This window comes from Ruditapes philippinarum, unplaced genomic scaffold (assembly GCF_026571515.1).
Source record: "Ruditapes philippinarum isolate M1 unplaced genomic scaffold, ASM2657151v2 ctg8541_1_1_1_1, whole genome shotgun sequence".
NCBI classification, from domain to species: Eukaryota; Metazoa; Mollusca; class Bivalvia; order Venerida; family Veneridae; genus Ruditapes; species Ruditapes philippinarum.
Genome location: NW_026860789.1, coordinates 1 through 18,146, shown reverse-complemented (window position 1 = coordinate 18,146; position 18,146 = coordinate 1). Strand labels below are relative to the sequence as shown.

Genomic DNA, 18,146 nt, shown 5'->3' with positions numbered 1-18,146 from the left:
GCGGAGTCATTTATGCAGTTGTTGACACACTTGCCCAGCACAGCAGCAGTGTTACAATATTTTAATTGACGAGAAAGGTCACACATATTTATCAATCAGTGGATTAGTGTCAACAATTCTTGTGTATTACTAAAATGGCCGGGGAAAATCTATCTGATATAAACATCTTGTAATAATTAAATAATATAATTATATAAATGTTATTGCATATTATTGGAATTGTTCACTAAAGAGAAATACTTTATGTTATTTAAATGTACAGTGATATTTATCTCTTCACTAATTGAAGTACTGGAGCCTCTCCTTCTACCAATATATACTCGATTACGCCCCTTTCCAATCCGTCGCCATTTGCCAGTATGTTAACAGCAGACTGACGGAGTGTAAAATTTGGGTAATTAACAGAAGTGCGCAAGTAGTAACCACAAAATAGTAGGTGATAATTTAAAGCTAATATTTTATGGGAATATAAAATGTAAAAACCTAAGCGGTTAAAAAGTGCGTAAACCTAATATTTGTAGAATCACACCAAAATTTACCCATTTTTACGAATTTTGCCCGAAATAGAGGAAAACTGATCATCTGTGACGTCATCTACGTTGCCGCGATACAAAGGAACGTCTGTTTTTATTTGCATATATGTTGCTTTGTCAACTGACATTAAATGACTCATTTATATTCAATATTTTATTTCCTCAAAATTTTGGGCCAAAATCGACCCAAAACGTACCTAGCCCTTTGTTGATGGATAATGTCAAATCATGAAATGAAATAAACAAAATTGCCTGTCCAACATTATCACAACTTGAAACCTGAAAGCCCTGCAAATTATCCTATTAGATAAATATTTGAATATTGTTTACTGGGTTCAAAACAGACAACATGCTATTTCTAATGTCTGGACAGATAAGAATTCTTATCAACAGTTAATAAATTCAATTAATGTCTCCTGTTATTTAAATGTGATAAATTCTTACCTGTACTTTCTTCACATTTCATAATAACATGGATTATAAAATCTGTCTGAATAGTTGGTCAAGGGATCAAAATATGAGTTGTCTCCCTTCCACTGATTATATATGTAACTTCTCAATCCTGAAGTCAAGAAATAGACTACGTAGACATATTTGTTACATATTTTTTATACTTTTGATATAATCTTGTAAGGGATTTGTTTCATGTAACATTTTTAATGATAAAATAAAAGGAAGAGTTGTAATTATATATTAAAGGGATCACTGAGGTTTTTTGATATGATGGGACTGAACAAATTTTTTCCATATAAATGTACCATTTGATGTAGGTTTAGACCTCTAATCTTTGTGCAAAATTTCAGATCATTCGCGCACTTCGTTTTTCCAGAATAATTATTCACATTGTAAATAAATGACCCAAAATGAAAAGCGTTTAAACGCTTTTCACTCAAATCAGACTAAGAAAAGCATATTAATACGATTTTCAATTATTTCAAAGTATATTTCTTAACTATCTTTGCATATATTTCTGTCTAAAGTGCCCCAGCTCATTTATGTACGAAATTCAAAAGTTATGTTTTTACTAGTATCAAATTTATATATTCACAAATTATTTATAACTGTTCTAAACTAAGAATAACTGAATTTTATGTTAATTTAACTAACTTTCACATGAGTTTCTACAGCAATGAAAGACTGATTTCTTCAATAAAAAATAAATTCTTTGAATACAAATCACTTTATACAAATTTAAACATCTACCTTACTTTTTTAGCCACTTACTGGGCCAGCTGGTCAAAAAATCAAAATTTAAGTTGCCTCCCTTGCACTGTAAATAAATATACAAACTAATTTTGTAAATATAAGTTTTTTGTAAAAGAAAAACAAAAACCAAAAAACAATGCTCCACAATAACAACATGACTATATAAACTATATATGTTGCAACTTTATTTTATCCGTAAAAAATAAAATACATGTACATGTGTATAGTAACTATGAAGTTTAAATAAAGTTGTGTGTGACTTTACAAACTTGCAATAAATTGTGTGCAATTCATTGACTTTACACTTAAAAAAAATGGACAGAAATAACAAAACTTTTAAATAGTTCATATTGTGAAGTCAATCTACACATTTCAGTATTCATGTTTTAGTCTAATTATTACATACTTACACGGGGCGTCCATAGCCAAGTGGTTAAGGTCGTTGTGGGTTCGAATCCTGACAATGACTGGATTCTTTCATGTGAGAAAGCTATCCAGACCTAGCTAACGGAACTTGGGTGGTTCTACTCAGGTGCCTGTTCGTGCCTGAATTAATGCACTGAAGGGCACCTGAGGTCTTCCTCCACCAGTAAAGCTGGACAGTCACCAAATGACCTATACTGTGTTGGTGTGACGTAAAACTCAATCAAACAAACAAACATACTTACATGAACAAGCATACTTAACTAAAGTAGGTTTTTGTAAGCTAAAGTCAGTAGCTATACCAGTATCTTGGAATAAAACTTAATGCCCCTGGTGAACTAAAAAGCCTGTAGACATAAATAAAATTAAACCAACACTTACCATATGCCTGTCACAATTTTACTTTTCTGTTTTGTTTCGTAGGCTCTTGTACATGATTTTCTTGTTGCTCTGCTTTCCTTAAAACAACATGGATTTTCCATTTCTGGCTGTTAAGTTTAAGAATCCAATTATCTGGAGGTATGAAGACATCAGAAACCCAGCCTGAAATAATTAAAGTCCAATAGCATAAAAAATTATACCTATGATGAAACTCCCAACATGCCATATAATAAAGTTCTATGCTTATTTTGGTCAACTAATAGTCAATCCTCCTGAGCCCATGATGTAACTGAATGAGAAGTTATAAAACAGAATAAAATAATCACCCATATTTTGAAAAATTTCTCTTACTTTACTGTAAAAAAATGTTAATTTTGTTAACTCTTTGTGTGGAGAGAATGTTTGATTTTACAACTTACAGTAAACTCCACTTACAACAATATCCCTGATAATATAATGTTGTTTTGTTGTCCTACTCTCGACTTTTGGCCTATCAGATATACTTATATCCAGATATAATTATATAAATTCGGAGGTCCCCTCAATATCATTATAATAGACAAAAGCAACCATTTTTTTGGATATATATTTATTGCAAATAACTCATGTTAAAATAGTTAATTAATTTTTTATTGTAACAATCTTCTTCTGATGGATAGACAGATCAGTTCATGAACAAGAGCAACTTTTAACAGTCATGTTTTGTCATTGTATTTTACGTCACGGTTCACAACTGTTCACTATTTAGGGGAAAATTGCGAGAAAGCTCAGTTGGAAGAGCCAGGGAACAGTATTCTGAGGGTCTCAGGTTCGAGTCCCGTTCAGGCTGCACATTTTTCTCATCCTGTGACATGATTTAAATTTGTCCACAAGTTACTGCAAGTAAAGTAAAATTTAAAAACTTTACCATAACAGTCAAGGTCACATTGAGCTCAAATTTGAAGTTTTCAACATGCCAGTGTTTTGCAATAAGTTTTAAACTTAACAATTTAAGCAAAATTCAATATGACGTTGACGGTCAAGGTCATTTAAGGTCAAGGTTTTTTTCTAAAAGATTTTTTTGGTTGCGATTTACGCCAGGGCCGGCAAAATCTGATTTAGACTTACTTGCCTGTTTTTATGTGAATCATTATTTAACTTGTCTGTATGATATTTAAATAGTCAATTCTTGAAAATTTTCATTTGTCCGTACAGGCTGAGAGACAACTGGACAATATGGGCAATTGATTTTGCCAGCCCTGTACATCATATGAGCTATAGATCAATCCTATAGTTTCAGAGCTATCACTAAAGGTGATCCACCAGCAGGTGCGTCCGTGGCCGAGTGGTTAAGGTCGTTGACTTCAAACCACTTGCCCCTTACCACTGTGGGTTCGAATCCCTACTTGGACTTTGAATTCTTTCATGTGAGGAAGCTATCCAGCTAGCTTAAAGAACGTCGGTGGTTATACTCAGGTGCCCGTTCGTGCCTGAAATAATGCAGGATCAAACAAACAAAAATCTAATTCTTATTATCAGATTAGTGGATGCAATAACAATTTAATCACTACCTAAGGCTATCTGTTAAGAAAAGAGCACTTGTCAATGTTTGTGGTTAAATCTATTGTTATTTAAATAAAAGTCAGAGCAGGGATCTATCATTATGGTCTTAAGCATAACTTGAACTCAACCTATAATGTTTTTACAGTATACAAAATTAATAATTATTACAATTAATTGCCCATCTTCCAGAAAGCATTTTTCTTTTCTTTAGTGACAATGACCATGACCCAACAACAATCCCAAGCTAGGTCTCTACATAAGCTTACTGTAACAATATCTCATTCCTAGCAACTTTAATTGTCTACAAAAGATTTTTAAGTAACAGTGAGCTTGATCCAAAGGGGGTCCAAAAGCAATCCCAATTGGGGTTTCTTATAAGATTGCTTCATAATAAATTTATTTGATCATAATATCTTATTTTATATCTATTATTGCCCAGAAATCATTAATTTTTAGTAACAGTGATCCTTGACCCCATGGGGTGCAAAAACAATTTCAATTGAGGTTTCCAAATACTGTGTTTGATTACAATATCTCTGATTAAAAACTCATTATTATACAGAAACCATTTTCTATTTTTAGTAAAAGTGACACTGACCTTGATCCAAACACAATCAGAAGCGAGGTCTTCATATAAGGTTGTTACATACGAATTTATAACAATATCTCATTCAAAACTATAGTTATCGTCCGATAACTAGTGAGAAAGATTGAGGGATAAATGGTCCAACTCACAAGCTGACTACTATATTCTCCACTAAATTTTGTTTGTGGGGGTATAAAAATCATTGACTCTGACATAATTCATTAAATTGGAAAATGCTAATATTATGCACAATATGACCTGGTATTGATCATTCCTGTAAAGTTTGGATGAAATTGTACCAGTAGTTTTTGAGTAGTAGTCCGCAAAAGTTTTGTGATGGACAGATGGATAAACGGACAGACAGATGACAGAGAATTGATCCCTATATGTCGTCACTACTATATATAGGCAATACAATCAAGACGGCCAAGATGGCCCTAGATTGCTCACCTGACACATCAAACTAGGCAGTTAATTAGACAAGCATCTTGACCAAGTTTGATGACAATTGAATCAAAACAGTAGCCACCAGAGTGTTAACAATATTTTTCTATTTTTAGCTCCTGTGACCTTGTTTTTCATCCGAAAAGACCCATGTTCATACTCATCTGAGCAATTACCTAGACAAGCATCCTGCCAAAGTTTGATGATGATTGAGGCAAAATGTGACCACAAGAGTGTTAACAAACAAATGTGGACAGAAGACGGACGGCAGACAACAGACATTCAACAATCCTAAAAGCTGAACCTGTCAGCTAGCTCAGGTGAGCTAAAAAGTCATGACAATTAAAACAAAATTTGCAGTTTTGACCTTTAGTACCAAATCCAAATAAAAAGGTAAAGGTCAAATTCATAAATCTTATCCAAGTATGAAGACAATCCCTTTAGTATTCATAAAATAATGTTCAATGTGTAGTGTATGTACTGCACGGCAACAACAACACAACTGTAGCAATAGTGCAAATTTTTTCTTTAAAAAAAAGTGACGCTTGTACAAATCAAAAAGGATTTTAAATTAATTTTTTAATTTTTATTAAAGTTCTGATTCAGTGTAATTTTAATTAAGAATTAAGAACTACTAACATTTACTTCCTTTGGGGTTCTTAATTGTTAAAAGTGTACTCACTGGACACTTACATGTACTTACAGTGCCAACATAATAATTATTTCAACAAAGGCTGCCTTTTGAATGACATTCTTTTCCTATTTTCATCCAAGACTGTAAGTGTTCACTGGTCATCAGATTGTCTCCACTTTGTGCTTTACCCAACATGTATATGCAAGTATAATTCACCCTTGTGGCAGCCTCACTCAGTGGTCAAAGAATCCAAAATAAGGTTGTCTCCCTTGCATTGTTAAGGAACCTTTTCACTATGAAAAGAAATTATGTAGTATATGTAACACATAATGCATAACATTGGTAATAAATATTTGTGTTAAAAGAATCCATCAATAAATGATGAAGTGCACTTATCCTTTGAGGCTTAATAAGTTATGATACTAAATAACCTCAAGGGTGGGGGCGTTTATTTAGGGTGGGGGCATGATTCATAAAACATTTATAGAGGTTTACTAGGCAATGATATGTGCCACATATAGAAGCTCTGGGTATTGTTGTTAACCACAAAAAGATGTGTTTTTCTACATAAAGGAAGTGACTGCCAAGGAAGGACCAATTTTACCGAAGGGTCATTTTTAACTTTTGTAGAAATCTACAATCGAACAGTTGCTACATGCCAAATATTGCTTGTCGACCACAGGGGGGTGGCGAGAAAGCGAAACAAAGTTTTTGTGCTATAATAGAGCATAATACATCCAGGGGTCTCGTACTCTCAAAAAACTAGAAATGTGTCCATAGGACACGGATGCCCCCACATGCCACTGTTATGTCAATCTTATGACTCTAGGTCAAATATATTTTGGACTACAAGTGCCTCAAGTTAAAAACTAAAAATAAACAAAGGGCCATAATTCTGTTAAATTTGGTCGCAACAAAAATTCCTTTCTTTACTACCATCTACAAATTAAGGTTGTTCATCTCTGGAAGTTTAAGCAAAATCTGCCATCCGGTTTAAGAGGAGTTGCGTTCACAAAATTTCTACATAGTATATTGTGAAAAAATCAACAAAGGGCCATTATTCTGTTAAATTTGGTCGCAGCAAAAATTCCTTCCTTAACTACCATCTACACATTAATGTTGCTCATCCCTTGAAGTTTAAACAAAATCTGCCATCCGGTTTAAGAGGAGTTGCGTTCACAAAATTTCTATATGGTATATAGTGAAAAAATCAACAAAGGGCTATAATTCTGTTAAATTTGGTCGCAGCAAAATTCCTTCCTTTACTACCATCTACACATTAAGGTTGTTCATCCCTGTAAGTTTAAGCAAAATCTGCCATCTGGTTTAAGAGGAGTTGTGTTCACAAGATTTTGGGACGTACGGAGGACGTTCTCACTGGACAGTAATTATGTGGCTACTCTATTGTTCTCTCTATTGTTCTTTTTAGCCACGCAAAAGAAAATAGCCACATAAAAGCATTACGAAATGAATGACATCAAAGAGAAAGAACAGTTACCTATTGTCCCTCTAGCCACATAATTACTCTCCTGTGAGTGCGGACAGACGTACGGAAGGACAGACAGACGGACAAGTGCAACGCTATATCCTCCCACTTTGTGGGGGCATAAAAAATGAAAATTTGGACAAGATACGAAAATCAACAATAGATGCAAGCAGGCAACTAGCAAAGACCATTAAAGACTACAAAACTGTGAAAAAAATTAAACTAAAACATAACACTTGTTACATTCATAAGCTTAGAAATTTAGAAAAACAATTAAGAGCGATTAAATTAAGTTTAAAACTTCCGTATGGACAAAAAAAGGAATTTTTGTTAGATCTTTAGCGAAGTCTGTGAGAGCAGGATAATGTGTCTGTCTGGAGTTGCAAAAAGCAAGGTCACAAAGTACAACGACAATGATTTTCTTTCGAAATGTACCCTTGCTTTCTAAAACATTATTCCATGCTTCTCGAATAATCACTCATCGTGTCGTACAAAATCAACAGTGTGTCATGAAACACCATATGGCCATTCTTGATAAATACAACACAAATCATCTACCACATTGAAAACATTTACAACTTAATAAACAAGATAAAGAAAACATAAAAGCAACTATTCTTAAAACTTTAGATGTGAAAACCATTAAGGCTATGACAGAACTTTTCAATACAAATCTATGGGAAAGTTTACATTCTACTGTTTTTAATTATGCCCCTAAATTCACGTGCTGGTCAAGAAATTTTTCAGAGCTCTGTCATTCTACAACACATTCTAGAACTCTTGGCAAAGGTATAGCTGAAGTCAAATTAGCTAATGCCATTAGTATAAACGTTAAGAAGAGTTCAAGAATGTTCTTGCAGCTTATAAGAATGGACACAAAGCGAATGTATCATTCTATGCGCAAAAAGACTACAGAGTATAAGCAGTCTAGATACTTCATGAGAAAACGTGTCCAACATCGGACTGAATTTCTGGACTCACTTTACTCTAAAGTACCCTCAAATCTTTGAAAAGAACACAATTATGGTGTGAACTGCTGAAAATGTCTGCCATTGCACAGAAAGTAATTGACTTAAAACTTCAGTGGCCTTGCATAGTAAACATTATAAACCTTGCAACTTTCTAGTTACCTTACAAAATACATCCCTTGTACCTATGGTGGCCAACACATTCACCAGAATTTTTACAAACCATTCTATTATTATTTACAATGAGTGGCTCATAAGACAAATAATTAAAATTTATGCACATTTTTACATGGCAAATATGAGATACATGTATTGTTGGATTTAACAAGCAATTATCATAGTATTGCAAGCAATCCATAAGTCACCTACCGGTTAGAAACCCATCAACATTCTGATACACCATTGGCCTTTCAATTTTACCAGTGAATGAATGACATGAATGAACTTAAATCTTTTCGAGTTCTAACTTTGTCTATATCACAGTAATGTGTTAAGTTTCCCTGCCTAGTAAGGAAATTATGTTTTTACAACAGATAATCAAATGGTCTAATTTTCTCAGGATGAATAAAATAACAGTTACTAATGTTTCAACTTTCTATTTCTATTCTATTTCTTTCTGTTTCAATTTGTTAGAAAAAATCTTTAAAAGTGATCTCAGAAAACAGTTTTTATGAACAGACACTGACAGACAGACATACATACAGACATACATACATACATACAGACAGACAGACAGACAGACAGACAGACAGACAGACAGACAGACAGACAGACTGAAGGAGACTCTAAAGTTATTTTTACAAACATCCCTGTTACCAAAATATAACATACTTTAATGCAAAATTCTTAAAGAGAAGATAACTCTTGAAATAAAGATGCTAGATTTATGAACATTGTCATATATGATGTGAGTTTTACTTTAAGTTTAAAGATACCATTTATAGTCACAAAGAAGATAAGTAAAAAAATAACAATTTTCAAATATAGCATTTACTATAATGTATAGTAAGTAACAAATATGAAAATTAAAAAAGAAATATAATGTAGGTGTTGATAATGAAAGTTTATTTTGAATTTGAAGAAAATCCATGAAGAAAAAATTAGAAAGTTATAAAGAATGAATATGAAAAATTCAAAGTTTAAGGTTGAGATAATTCTCGAAATATGGTTTCTAGATTTATAAACCTTGTCATATTATTACAATGTGGGATTTTAAAGTAAATCCTACAAGGAATTAAGAAGTTGGAGTAAAAAATACCAATCTAAGTTCAAGGGGGACATAATTCTGGAAATAGTCTTGCTAGAGTATTTAACCTTCTCAAAAATGTTGAGTGATAATAAGAAACATATATATGAAGTTTGAAATAGGTACATTAAGAAATAAAAAAGTTATTTAAAAAAGACAACATTTTTTCATAAAAATTCTAAGTTCAAGGGAGGTAATTCTGATATTTTTTGTGCTAGAGTTGTAAACCTTGTCACATATGATGTGGTTGATGACCAGAAACTTATATTTAAAGTTTGAAGTGAACACCTTAAGAAATCAAGAACTTATGGTGAAAAAGCTTAAAAATTCAAATCAGAAATCTTGAAATTCAGTCTATTTGTTGCCATAGCAACCAGAATTTTCAACAGAGGAAGAAAAGAAAAAGATGTGCATAATCTCCAGACTGCCATTTACCCATATTCTAAGTTTCATAAAAATATTTTCAGCACTTTTTGAGTAATCACTGGATCCAGTTTATGTGTTAAATTTGCCATATTTTCAGACTATTTGTTGCCATAGAAACCAGAATTTTCAACATAGGAAGAAAAGAAAAAGACATGCATAATCTCCATACTGCCATCTATCCATATATCAAGTTTCATAAAAATGTTAGTACTTTTTGCATTATCGCGGGATCCAGTTTTGTCTGGACGGACGGATAGACAGATAGACGGATAGACGGAGGGTAAATCTAAAGTCCCCTCTGGTTAAACCGGTAGGGGCCTATTAAATTTATTGTTTATTATAAGATCATTTTCCATCAGTTATTTCATCAAGTATCATGAAAACAAAAATTACAAGTTTGTAATTTACGGCAAAATTTACAGTGGTTGATGTAATATTTTGAACACAAAAAAAATGATTTCATGAATAAACATTTTGAAATCGAATTGTTGATGGGAATTGTGATTTTTTCTGCATATTTCTGTTGAAATTTTAGCATTTTTACAGGATGAAAGGCCAATATGTGACGGTAGATTTTGGGGAAAAAAACAAACGGAAACATGCAGACATGTACTGTATACAATATTCTGCTTACAAAATAGCCGTCAAATAGATGGATTTTAATTTTCAAAAACATGAGTTTTCATTTTTTTCCTTTAACACTTTATATGTTTTAAGGGGGAATTTTTACCTCTGTTAGGGGGAAAAAACATACTATGCTGCCAATTATCGGCCGCAGATTTGGTTGATCAAGGGCTAACATTTCTTTTTTTAATTCATCTAGTTTTAGATGTACAAATATATTTTTACCATTGAAGGGCGAACGGGAAACAATAAAAGTAACCCCTAGTGTTCATCCTATGAAGTTCGAACACTGTGGGCCATCTATTTGAGGCAGACGTGTTAATTTCGCTCTGTGTTTAAATTGTGATATTCGATTATTAAAGCTTGGATTTTGATAAGAAGTGATATCTGGAATAATGAATATATTGTGCATCTTTCTGTGTTTTTATTTCTTTACAATATCAGTTGTGGAATGGGTAAAATCAAGAGAAAATTTTGGAAATATTCAAAACTTTTATCATAAAAATCAAACAGAAAGTCAAAAATTGGATTATTCCTATTCAAATCGGATATACCCTCGAGAAAAATTATTGGATATCGGTAAATATGTATCAAACAATAGAAGCAGTTTTAAAATTGATCCCTCCGTTGCACATACAATAAACGAACTTAACATCGCTCAACATCGAAAACGTCGTGGTAAAAGGGGTGGTCAAAAAAAGGTCATCGATCATCCCAGAGGCGTCGATTATTCAAATCTAATCCATCCAAAGATCACCAATACACTAAAGCGGCACGATGAAAAGATCAAGTGCATGACTTTAAATTGCCATTCCGTTGTTACGAAAGATGTCATTGTTGGACAATATCTTCGAGAGGAGAAAATTGACTTTGCAATATTGACTGAAACATGGTTTTCCGACGATAAGCAACATCATTATCGATACTTCTGACTTGAATCAAAGTGGTTATACTTTAAGTCTAGTAAATCGTCCAAAACGAATCGGTGGCGGGGTCGGTCTCGTATCTCGGACTGGGGTTAACGTTCGTAAAATCAATAGCCGCACCAGAAATTCGTTCGAACATGGCATATGGAAGGTAGTTTTACGAAACATTTCAATGACTATTGTGGGTGTTTACCGACCACCAAACCTATGTACAGTCACTAACTTTGTGTCAGAATTTTGTGAATTTTTGGAAGATGTAATACCGCAAAACTCTAACCTGATGTTAATGGGCGATTTCAACTTACATTTAAACGACGGTACACACGCAACATCAGAATTCAAAAACTGCTTATTTTCGCTTGGGCTTCATCAGCATGTCGACTTCAGTACACACATTGGGGGCAACGTACTAGACCTTGTAATAACTGAACAAGAAAATGGGGTTAAAATAAAATCATGTGAACAGGGTCCATTTTTATCAGATCATTGTGTTGTCAAAATTGTGACTGAAATAAAAAAGGAAAATATCAAAAGTGAAACAGTCTCGTTTAGGAACTATAAAAATATTGATAAAGACGCTTTCTCAGAAGATCTGAAAAGTCTAGAAATTGAACAAATAGACATAAACGAATATGTATGTGATTTTGAGAATAAAATTCAAGTTATTTTGGACAAACATGCCCCAGTCACAGAGAAAACTCGTATTACTCGTGCTCCAAAGCCATGGTTCAGTGATTCAATTCTTGAAAAGAAACAATCATTTCGGAAAGCAGAAAAAACATGGAAACGATACAAAAAACCCGAGGACTATCATTCATTTCAAAATGCCCGGAATAAATACTTTATGGAAATTAAAAAAGTGAAAAAGCAAACATTCAGCGAAAAAGTTTCGGAGTTTAAAGGCGATTCAAAGAAATTATATAAATTTGTGACAGAAATTACCGGAAGTAAAGTACAAAATCCTATGCCGAGCGGCGAGAGTGACAATGCTATTGCGGATTCGTTTGCGGACCATTTTATGAACAAAATTTCTAAAATCAGAGAATCTTTGAAAACTTACCCGAACTACGAACCTTCGGTCAAAAATGTGGAAAATCTACCAAAATTCGACGAACTTTCCGAAGATGATGTGAAGAAAATCATAAACAATATGCAATCGAAATCGTGTGAACTCGACGTACTACCAACTGTCGTCTTGAAAATGTTTTTGACTGAATTACTTCCGTTGATAACTAAATTAGTGAACCTATCGCTCAGTCAAGGCATCTTTCCTGAGAAATGGAAACAGGCTGTAGTTCGACCATTGCTTAAAAAAGTAGGACTTGATCTGATCTATTCGAATTATCGCCCAGTCAGTAATCTTCCGTTTCTTTCAAAAGTTATTGAAAAAGCAGCCCTATTAGTGTTAAATTCACATGCTGAAAAACATAAACTTCTACCCACAAATCAAAGTGCTTATAGAAAAAATCATTCCTGTGAGTCTGCGCTTCTGTGTCTTGTGAACGACCTTCTCGGCGCAATGGAAAAACAGGAAGTGACTGCTTTAATCGCCATTGACCTGAGCGCCGCGTTTGACACGGTCGACCACAGCATTTTTATCGACGTGCTCAACAAGCAATACGGACTTACCTCTACCGCATTAAGCTGGGTTGACTCCTACCTTCACCCACGCAGTTGTCGGGTTAATGTAAACTCGGCATATTCGACGTCACGTGCACTGGAGTGTTCTGTTCCTCAAGGATCCTGTCTCGGGCCCTGGTTGTATCTCGCCTATGCAGGCACACTTTTCGATGACATTCCGCCGACGGTCACACTTCGTGGCTTCGCAGACGACCATACTATGGACAAATCGTTTTCTCCAAATATACAAAACAGTGAAAAGAATACAATAAGTGATTTAGAAAACGCTGGCGAAACAACGAACAACTGGATGAATTCTAATAAGTTGAAAATGAACACCTCAAAAACCGAATTCATTATGTTTGGGAGTAAGCAACAACTTACCAAATGTGAAACTAAATCTATCAAAATTGTAAACGATACCATCAACAAAGAAAACTGCATTCGATATCTTGGTGCTTTCCTCGACGAAAATTTGAACTTCAAAGAACACGTAAAGCGGAAATGTAGAACTGCCATGATAAATTTTATGCGGATCAAAAACATAAGACAATACCTCACAAAGGAAGCGACAGAGACTCTTGTGTTATCTTTAGTAATGTCTCACTTAGACTACTGTAACTCCATCTTATACGGTATCGCAAACTGTGATTTACAAAAGATGCAAAAGATTCAAAATATGTGCGCAAAGTTAGTTCTTTCAAGAAGTAAATATGATAGCTCTAAGCAAGCTTTGTTCGATCTTCACTGGCTGCCAGTAAAGGCAAGAATAAGTTTTAAAATCTTAACTTACATGTTCAATTGTTCGAAGGGAAACGCACCAGATTATCTTACTGAACTTTTAGAAAGCAAATCTGCAAAACGAGTTCTCAGATCATCAGAATGTGTTGACAATTGTTACAATGTTCCTTTCAATAAGAGAAAATCTTTCGCAGACCGTAGCTTTAGTTACATTGGACCTAAACTGTATAATCAATTACCGACAGAAATCAGAAACAGTAACACTATAGAAGCATTCAAGAGAAATCTTAAGACCCACATGTTCAGGGACTATTTCAACTTGTTTTAATTCAAAAGTGAAAAAGCGCAAATGACGTTTGAAATTTTAAAATTCATAGCTGTGATATGTAGTATATTCTAAAAGTGATTTTTCAATGTGATATTAGTAATCTTTTATCAATTTTTTATTATTCTTGATGCATGATATGTTCTTAACTTGAATTGATACCATTTTACTCATTTTCATTTAAAATCATTCAATAATTTCTTAATATCTGCTCATAACACTGTAACCATTTCTTAATAGTATTTTATTAGAAGTATTTTATTATCATTATTATTGCTGTACAACGCCATTGAATATGAATGTTTTGTAAAAATAGGCGTTTAAGTAAATAAAAAGTTTCAAGTTTCAAGTTTCAAGGCCAAAAGGAACTTTAGTTATGCTCCAGAAACTGTTTTCAGTTTTAAGGTTATAGTGACCTTGACAATTGACCTTGTGACCCCAAAATCAAAAGGGGTCTTCTACCCAATATGGACACTCATCCTATGAAGTCTGAATATTGTGGGCCAAATGGAATTTAAGTTATGCTCTGGAAACCAAATTCTAGCAGACGGACGGAAGGACGGACAAGGGTAAATCTAAGGTGGGGGCACAAAAATGGTAAGGCCAAATAAAAAAATATGTCTGGTTCAGGAAACATTGGCCCAAAAATTAGGAGGGTAGGGATTTTCATTTTTCTTTTTTTTGAAACATCTTATTTTCCATTTTCAGATGTGTTGCTTGCATAACATACTTAAACAGAGATTGTAATTAATCCATGCAAACACCATTTTGTAACTTCCAAAGAGTCACTGTGTATTTCACTGCAGTCTCAATATGAATAGTATTGGTAAAGAATTATATTAAAATGATTACTGTCAACAAGTTAAGAATGACACTAGCAAACAGTTTAGCATCTTTTCGCTTGAAGCAGCTCTCGTAAATGAATCACTTTTATCAAACAAATGCCCTAAAACATGTTACTTCACCTTCCAAAATGTTGCCCCTTGGATGGCCGTTGATATCTCACACTTGACATGTATAATACTTATATGATAAGTTTTTTTGAGATTGGCCAAACATTAAGTTGACTAAAACAATGCATGTACATAAAAGTTTGTTAAGTAACTCATATCAAATATTTGAAACAATGAACAGCAAATTTCATTGCTTTTTCATATTCAAAAATATTGAAGCTTATTAAACTTTTCGTACTCAAAAAATTTCATAGGGAAAATCAAAAAAAAAGTTTAGGGTAGGGGGTAAAAAAATAGGGTAGGTAGGGTTCCCTGAACCAGACATATTTTTTATTTTGGCCTAACCATGCATGATCAGTTACCCAGCCATATATTCTAGAAACAAATCATTAACCTTGTCTAGTATTGAAACAAATCATTAACCTTGTCTAGTATTGAAACAAATCGTTAACCTTGTCTTGTATTGAAACAAATCATTAACCTTGTCTAGTATTGAAACAAATCATTAACCTTGTCTAGTATTGAAACAAATCATTAACCTTGTCTAGTATTGAAACAAATCATTAACCTTGTCTAGTATTGAAACAAATCATTAACCTTGTCTAGTATTGAAACAAATCATTAACCTTGTCTAGTATTGAAACAAATCATTAACCTTGTCTAGTATTGAAACAAATCATTAACCTTGTCTAGTATTGAAACAAATCATTAACCTTGTCTAGTATTGAAACAAATCGTTAACCTTGTCTAGTATTGAAACAAATCATTAACCTTGTCTAGTATTGAAACAAATCATTAACCTTGTCTAGTATTGAAACAAATCATTAACCTTGTCTAGTATTGAAACAAATCATTAACCTTGTCTAGTATTGAAACAAATCATTAACCTTGTCTAGTATTGAAACAAATCGTTAACCTTATCATGTTTAACATTTTTATTCATCTTTTTTTTGTAATATCTTATTCAATTTCACAAATTTTGGCAATTTCAATCTGCCCATCTTACAAAGGTAAGGATTAAGATCTTTATATCCCTCTGTTTATGTACTTAATCGTATCAGCAAATGTCAGCCATATCCCCCAATGACGTCATCTAAGGGCGACAACTTGAATCCAGTCCTAAATGAAAGGGTCTATATACCGGTTATTTACGAAACCAGGGATTTTTTCCAGGATTTTAGGAACACGACCCATACCCATGGAATTGGGAATTTCAGTGGTGTTTTGTTCAAAATTTTGCAGTGATTAAATGGATGCAAACAATTACTGTCTATGATGGTATTTTTTAAAGATTTAAGCACTATTACAGTGAAGAAGCCCTTATTTGCAAAGACTTTAGAATTTTTTATTCAATATCTTTATTTTGTAATTTTTAATTGGGATTTTTTTTCCAGTGGATTGGGAAAATAATACACTATTTTTAATTGGAAATATGACCCAATAATGGTTATAAAATTAGCCAAAAAATCACTGGAAACCGATGTCCAACTCTAGTAATCTCATTATAAAATTACAATTGATCAATTAATGCACACATTTAAAGAATAATTTATGATTTTATAATTTTCAGACATTTATTTAGTTAACAGTGTTTTTTTTCACCAAAATATTCGGCGAAATTCGGCCCCATTCCCCCCTCAAAATAGTATGTTTTTCCCCTCTCAAAGCCGAAATTTCCCCCCATATGGCAGCCAAAATTTGCCTGCAATGAAAAACATTTTTTTTTGCATATAACTGCCAAAAAATGTTTTATTTTAAGCCTGTAAGACTTACTGTTAAGCCAAGTTGTCAAAAATGAATTGATGGGAATGCACAAATCGGTGAGAATAAGGCATAAGGCTAGCCCAACAAATTGTGCTCTTTATGGCTTTTCATTATATAGACAATGGTCGCCCTTCGCAAAGATACTATTTGTAAAGACAGACATCTGTGAAATATCAGATTATGAAATCGGTTGGTCTTGCAGTACAAATATTGACACTAAGAATAAGGCATACATTGTATACATTGAATTGAATTTCTTTGGATTGCGCGGTCAAGGATTACCAGCAGTATTTATTTCCAGTAGTGTCCTTCCTTCAACAGACTCCAGAGACAGCTTTGAGATACAATGTATTCCGGGAACCCTAGAGCTCTTTTATTATTAGAGATTGGTTGGACCAATGCTCGGCGCATACCAATGCTCGGCGTAAAAAAATATTTCTTTAGAATATCTGAAAATGTTTTAAGTTATCTTCGATTTAGGTCAACGGTGCTTTTATTTATATCTTCCATCATTTTATCTTGGTGCGGTTTACTGCTGGTGAAGTCACGTGACATAATGCTAATAGCACGATATAATCTTTTACATATAAATTATTAAAATCTTTTAACACTAGAGTTCTGGGGCTGTAAAATTTTAACTAAAAGTTGGGTACTTGTAAATGCATGAACTTAATTTGGTTGAACCTAATTTATTCAATATATTTTCTTCATAAGATAAAAAAAAGTCTTCATTTGAAAAACAAACCTGCATCATGTAGTACTGTACGCCGCGCTATGGTACAATTTCACTAAACTGCACTTGTTTCTTCTGGTTATCTATAGCTCCTGCCTGAGGTACGTCTTTAAGTGATCAGCAAATTTTACACAATGGCTATTTAACACATCGGTCTTGAAAATGGACATATAACATTGAGGTTTGTTGACGTTGATTTAAATTTGTCATATCTGTAGTATCATCGTACATGATGAACTTGAGCTGACCTATGTATAATGCTTGTTTGCGCATGCTCCGTACTTCTAGTAAATCTAAGATCACATGTTAAGGGTTTACAGAATATATTTATATCTTGTGCTGAACACTCGTCGTGTTTTACTTTACTTCATTGTATCAACGCACTTGATTTAATATCTATTATTGTTCATTAATAAACGAACATTACAACATGGTGTCAGAGTAAAAACGTTTAATAAATAACCTGGACATACGATAAAAAAAATTGGAATATTTGTCTAAACAAAATAAAGTTACACAATTAAATTAATATTTGGAAACAAAATGGAGTTATCTGGATTGTCAGTGCCCTAAATGGACTGGGAA

The 18,146-nt window shown here is 33.3% G+C and overlaps 1 long non-coding RNA gene across 1 annotated transcript; it reads right to left on the bottom strand.

Moving 5' to 3' along the window:
* Positions 1-793: 793 nt before the first annotated feature.
* On the bottom strand, positions 794-17,758 carry LOC132713412 (uncharacterized). Its single transcript, XR_009623445.1, has 5 exons — positions 17,574-17,758; positions 5,809-6,042; positions 2,544-2,705; positions 1,742-1,803; positions 794-1,095 (listed from the first exon to the last, which is right to left on the bottom strand). It is a non-coding gene; the product is annotated as an uncharacterized LOC132713412 (long non-coding RNA).
* Between the last annotated feature and the right edge of the window lie 388 nt (positions 17,759-18,146).